Source organism: Orycteropus afer, unplaced genomic scaffold, assembly GCF_000298275.1.
Source record: "Orycteropus afer afer isolate SDZICR_OR568_19922 unplaced genomic scaffold, OryAfe1.0 scaffold00521, whole genome shotgun sequence".
Classification (NCBI taxonomy): Eukaryota; Metazoa; Chordata; class Mammalia; order Tubulidentata; family Orycteropodidae; genus Orycteropus; species Orycteropus afer.
The window spans coordinates 731,117-738,115 of NW_006922108.1; positions in this window are offsets into that span (position 1 = coordinate 731,117).

Below are 6,999 nucleotides of genomic sequence, written 5' to 3' on the forward strand. Positions count from 1 at the left end.
GGCTCTGACCCATAAGAACCTTATGTACAACAGAACAAAATACTGCCTCCTTCTGCACCAATCTCCCAATCCTTGCTACACCTGAGCCCATCATTTCAATGACTTTGTCAATCCATCTTGTTGAGGGTCTTCCCCTTTCTTACTGACCCTCCACCTGACCAATCATGATATCCTTCTCCAGCGAGTGGTCCCTTCTGACGTGACCAAAGAAGGTGAGACAAAGTCTGGCCATTAAGATTACACCTCTGAAACCCAGTGGGGGGCACTATGAGTCAGAATAAACTTGATGGCAGTGAGTTTCATTTTTTTAGAATGTGGTATATATATTCTATAAAAATCTATGTACATATTTTTGTTTAGATATAAATTTTTAATTTCTTTGTGATAAATGCCTAGGAATGGTATTGTTGGTTCATAAATCAAAGGCATGTTTAATATTATAATAAACTGCCAAAATACTTTCCAGAGTGACTGTACCCTTTTAGACTCCCATCAGCAATGTGTGAGAGATTCAGTTTCTCTGTATGAATACAATATCTCTCCATTTATCCTATTTTTCTTTTCTAGCTTTTTGATAAGGTAGATGCATTGATTGAGTAATGAATATTGAACTATCCTTGCATTCATGGAATAAATGCCACTTAGTCATGGTGTATAGTTCTTTTTATATACAATGAATTGTATTTGTGTTCTACACTTATGAGTGATATTATTCTGTGGTAGGTTTTATCCTTTTTTGTTTGTTTTCTATTTTTTTTACTATTCCCATCGGGTTTTGCTATTAGGGTAACATTGGCCTCATAAAGTGAGTTAGGAATTTTTTTTTTCTTCTCCTAATTTCTGGAAGAGATTGTTTAGAATTAGCACTAATTATTTAAATACGCCATAGAATTCCCCTTTGCGAACATCTCGGCCTGGTGATCCCTTTGTCAGGAGTTTTTAAAATATTGAATACAATTTAATGGGTATAGAATATTTAAACTCTCTACTGAAGATTGACTGATTTGTGCTAGTTTGTCCCTTTAGAGCATTTCATCTATTTCATCTGCATTGTCAAATTGTCAATTTGTCTAGAGTAGTATATAATATTCTTTTATTATCTTTTTTATGTCTATAAGGTCTACAATGGTATATCCCATTTTATTTTGATATTATTTGCATCTTCTTTTTCTCTTTGTCATTCATGCTAGTTTGTCAAACTCATTGACCATTTCAAATAAGCAGCTTTTAGCTTCATTGATTATTTGCAATATTTTTCTTTTTCAACTTAATTGGGCTGTCTGTATCTTCATGATTTCCCCATTTTTGTTTGTATTGTGTTTATATTGTTCTTCTTTTTCTTGTGTCTTAAGGTTGAAGGAGAGCCCTGGTGGCACAGTGTTTAAAGTGCTCCAACCCATCAGCCAGTCTGCAGGAAGAAGATGTGGCAATCTGCTTCCTTAAAGATTTACAGTCTTGGAAACCCTTTGGGGCAGTTCCACCTCTGTCCTATAGGGTTGCTATGACTCAGAATCGACTCTAGGGCAATGGGCTTGGTTTTGAATTTTAAGGTTAAAGATAATATTATTAATTTGAGATTTTATTCTTTTCTTGTGTAGGCATTTATTGTTACAAATTTAACTCAGCACTGCTTTAGCTGTTTTCTACATTTTTTTCTTTGCTTTTTATTGTAATATAGATGAAAGTTTACAAAGCAAATTGGTTTTACATTTAGCAGTTCATGCACATTTTGTTTTGTGACATAGATTACAATTCCCACCATGTAACAGCACTCTTCCCACTTCCTCGTTGTACTCACTGGTATCCTTTGTCCTTCTTTCCTATCATTCCTGCCTTCTAAGGTTTGTTGTTGTGGCGGTGGTGTGCTGTTGAGTTGGCCCCGGCCCATAGCGACCCCTCCTTGGGTTTCGGAGGCAGTATCACTATTGAAGTAGATTGCCCAAGTTCCTTCCTTCAAGTGCCTTAGGCATTATGCTCCCACAGCTCCTAAGCTTTATCCCTGGGGAAACGCTGCCCTTTGGATCTCGCTATGGTTGATTACTCTAAGGACTGCATACCTTCTTGTTATTTTTCACCTTATGGGCCTGTCCATTGTGTTGCTGCAAGATGTACCACAGGAATGAATTCAGTTCCAGGCCTAAAGGGTATTTAAGGGCCATAATTTTGAGAGATTCACCAGTCTCTGTTAAATCAATAAGCCTACCCTCTTTATGATTTTGAATTTTGTTCCACATTTTTCTCCCCCTCTATCTAGACTCTCCTATTATGAGCAACAATCAAAGTTAGCTGGACATCATCTAATTCTGGTCTCAGGGTTGTGAAGGCTGTGTTTTGCCTGGTCCATTAGTCCTTTGTTTATTTCATTTTATTTATTTATTTTTAAATTCAACCTGTCCACCCATGTATCCACCCACAGATCACTGCTTGCCATCACTGACAATGTGGTACTGTAGTCCTTTGGATTAATTGCTTCATTACATCTGTGAATTTCTTCACTCTTCTTTGCATCAGACATGGAGAGACCAATAATTGTACCTTAGATGTCTATTCCCAAGCTTTCAGGACCCCAGTTGCTACTCACTGAAAGTAGGATGTATATCACTGTCTTTGTGGACTATGTTATGACACATGATTTCAGTATGTCCCAAGACTATGGTCCTGATCCCCCATGCTGAGTGACTCATTCTCTCAAAGTATTTGGTTATTGCTTGAAAGGTTTCATAATTTGCCTCATATATGCCCTACTATGTTCATGGATGGGAGCTCTGGTAGTGTAGTGCCTAAGGCACTTGACTGCTAACCAGAAGGCTGGCAGTTCAAACCCACCAGCCACTCATCAGAAGGAAGATGGGACAATCTACTTCCATAGTGATACTGCCTCGGAAACACAAGGAGGGGTCACTATGAGTTGGATCCGACTCGACGGCACATAACAACATATTCATGGATATATTTACAGTACATATAAATGCATATTTAGAAATTTTCTCAAATACATATATATATGTGACTGTAGTGCAATTCACCCTCCCATACCTATATAGCTTGCTTGTCTATCTATCCATTTGTGGATCATTGCTATTACTGTTATTGCAGGATTTGGTATGTGCAAGTATTCATCTTTGTTGCTTTTGCCTCTTGTGCTCCAAACTGTCTTCCTTTGATCATTTTATGTTGATCTCCCCTTTATTGTATGTTGCCTTTCCCTTCCCCCAAGTTAATATATATCTACCATCTAGTTAGTGATTTATGCTCTCTCCACCTCCCACCCCTGATAACATTCAAAGAATGTCTCTTCCTGTATATGAACCTTTTCTTGACCTTTTACAGTAGTGGTCTCAGACAATATCCATCCCTTTGTGATTGACTAATTTTACTCAGCATAATGTCCTCTAGGTTCACATGTTATGGGGTATTTCACATATTCATCCTTATTCTTTAACATTGTGTGTTCTACATATTTTTATATGTTGTATTTTCATTTACAATTAAATGTTTATGTTCCTGGAGACTTCCACTTTAACCCACAAATTACTTAGAAGTATGTTGTTTAGTTTTAAAGTGTGTATCTTTCCTTTTTATTCAATGTGACAATATCTGCCATTTAATCAGGAAGTTTAAACACATGACATATAAAGTGATTATTAATATCATTATGTTTAAGTCTGTCATTTTACTATTTATTTTCTACATGTCCCATCCATTTGTTTTTCTCCTCTTTTTCTGCTTTTGTTTATAATTACTACTTTCTATGATTCTCATTTATTTGAGGGCTTAATAGACATAAATCTTTGGTTTTTGTTTTTTCTAATATTTGCTTATTTTTTAAGCAGATATTTTAATGTTTTTATTTTACATCTTTAACTTGTCACATACCTTACTATATTATACTTTCATGTCTTTTCTTCTACTTTTTGCTTTTATTTATTCACATAATTAGCTTACATATGTCATTTAAGCTCCACAGTAAACTGTCATTATTTTTGTTTAACCAATCAATTACCATTTAAAGAAATGTTAAAAGTAAGAAAAATATATTTTTACCCATATCGACAGCAGTGAGTCTGGTTTTGGTTTTTAATTATTATTTCTGGTGTTCTTCATTTAGGTAGGTCCATATTTATTTATGGTCACACATTCTTTTCACCTTAAGAATTTTCTTTAACATTTCTTGAGTGCTAGTATTAATGTAATGAATTCCTTTAACTTTGGTATACCTGAATAATTCCAAATTTTTCATTGCTATTGAAAGGTATTTTCACTAGTTATAGCTATAGAATTCTAGATTAACTTTTAGTTTTTTTTTAATTCAGTAATTTAAAGATGTTGCTCTACTGTCTTCTTGATTCATTGTTTCAGATAAAAAATCTACTGTGATTCTTATCTTTCTTCCTTGGTACATTATGACATTTTTGTTTCTCTCGATTTCATTACGACTTTGCTCTTTATCACAGATTTTGAACAATTTGACTATATTATGCTTTCTACTTTTCTTCCTATTTCTTGTGTTTCAATTTCATTCAAGTTCTTTGTTCTTTTCATTTAATTTGGAATATTTTAAAACTTTATTTCTTCAAATTATTTTTGCTATTCCCTTCCATCTCTTTCATGGATTCCAATTACATGTAGATCGATCCTCTTGAATTTTTCTCAAAGATCATTCATATTCTAATCTATAAGTGTGTGTGTGTGTTACTTTTACTTGATTACTTTTAATTTCCATTTCTTCAAGTTCTTTAATGTTTTCTTTTACAATATCTAATCTGCCATTAATACCTTCTAGTGTATTTTTCATTTTGAATATTGTAGTTTTCATCTCTGTAATTTCACTTTTATTATTTTTAAATATTTCATGTCTTTACTTAATTGTTGAGCTTATAGAATTCAGTTAAAATAGTTGTTTTAATTTCATTGTCTACTAATTCTAACATCTGTGTTAGTTATGAGTTGGTTTCAATTGATTATTTTTTCTCATCATTTGAGTCATATTTCTGCATCTTTACATACCTTGTAAATTTTTATTTGCATTGCATAGTGGCTAAGGCACATGACTGCTAACCAGAAGCCTGGCAGTTCAAACCCATCAGCCACTCCTAGGAAGGAAGATGGGGCAATCTACTTCCATAGTGATACTGCCTCGGAAACCCAAGGAGGGGTCATGAAGAGTCGGGTCCGACTCGATGGCACATAACAACAACACCAAATTAAAATCTATCTTGTGTAGTACTGTATAGTTTTGTATTTCTATACATATACCTGAACTCTGTGCTGGGATATAGTTAAGTCACTTTCAATCTATTTGATTTTTTTTTTTAGGTTTTTCTTTTCATATTTGTTAGATGAGACTAAAGTAAAATTTAAGGTAACAAAAAATTTTTCCCACTGATGAAGCAGGAGTCTTTTGAATACTGTACCAAACAATACATAGATTACAGTGTTCTCCAAAATGGCTTATAGGAACAGGCTATGTTCTTGACTCTTTCTGGTTCCTGTCTAATATTTCCTCTAGTTTGGATGTGCACACTGATCAGTACTCAACTTAATATTGAGGGAGACCCTTGATATTTCTTCAGAGATCTCTCCTTATGCAGCTCTGTTTCTTCTTGAGTACTGTGCCCTCTGAGGAACCCTGCTGGCAAAACAATTAAGTTCTTGGCTGCTAATCCACTCAGCAGCTTAGTGGGAGAAAGACTTAGTGATCTGCTCCTATAAAGATTACAGCCAAGGAAATCTTATGGAACAGATCTGTTCTGTCCCATTCAGTCACTTTGAATTGAAAATTGACTCTCTATCACCAAACAGCAACAATTGAGTCTTGTGAACTTGGCCTCTCAGATGTTCAGCTTTATTTCTTCAATTAACTAATAGCAGTGAGCTTTGCTTGGATTTTCCCCTCCCTATTCTGCAGTTACAAACTCTCTCAAGTGGTAATCTGCACTAATCAAAGTGTTAACCCTGTTAGTTTCCCATATCTCAAAGATCTCATTCTATTATTTCCTGTACCTTATGCCTTTTAAGTTATTTTTTTAATTCTATTTTCTTGTTATTGTTTCATACAGCAGGGTAAATTTTGTTCTAGTATTCAATTTTGGAAGAAAGATGAAGTCCTTTTAACAATATAAATATAGTACTATAGGAAACAGAAGTTTTGTTTTATTAATGATATGTATTCATACCTTATGCCATATAAACCAAAACCCAAACCAATCTCACTACCATTGAGTCAGATCCCACTCATAGAGACCCTTCCTTGGGTTTCCGAGGCAGTATCAGTGTAGAAGTAGATTGCCTAACCTCCCTGCCAAGGAGTGGCTGATGGGTTTGAACTGCCACCCTTCTGGTTAGTAGTCATGTGCTTTAGGCACTACACCATAAGCTAAAGTTATGTACATTATAAATCTAAATATTAAAAATATAAGCAAAAATATTCCACAAGATAAGATATTTATAATTTTTATAAGTAAAACTCTCTTCAATGGGGCACATAAATCACTAATTATAAAGTAAACACATTAGATTATTTTAAAGTTAGAAATTTTTCTACATTGAAAGACATCATTAAGAGGAAAAAGAAAAACCACAGAATAGAAAAGGTATTTGCAGAGCATATCAAAAGTGATATACCTCTAGAACCTCTAGAAATCCATACACAAATGAAAAATAGTAAGATATACAATTGTAAATTGTAATTGTCAGCCCCAGAGTTACAGGTGAGGAGAGAAAACTCAGGGACGCCCAAAGTATCAGGTGGGAAGAGCAGGAGAAAGGGGATTAAAAGCCAGGAAGCCAGAGAGAAGAGCAATCAACTGAAGGGATTAGGTGAGGAGAGGAAACTCAGGCCCGCCCAGAGTACCAGGCCAGAAGATCAGGAGAAAGGGGACAAAAGCTAGGAATCTGGACAGAGGAGCAGTCAGCCCCAGGGACAATTCAGGGATGCCCAAAGCAGCAGGCCAGAAGAGCAGGAGAAAGGGGATTAAAAGACAGGAAGCCAGACAGAGG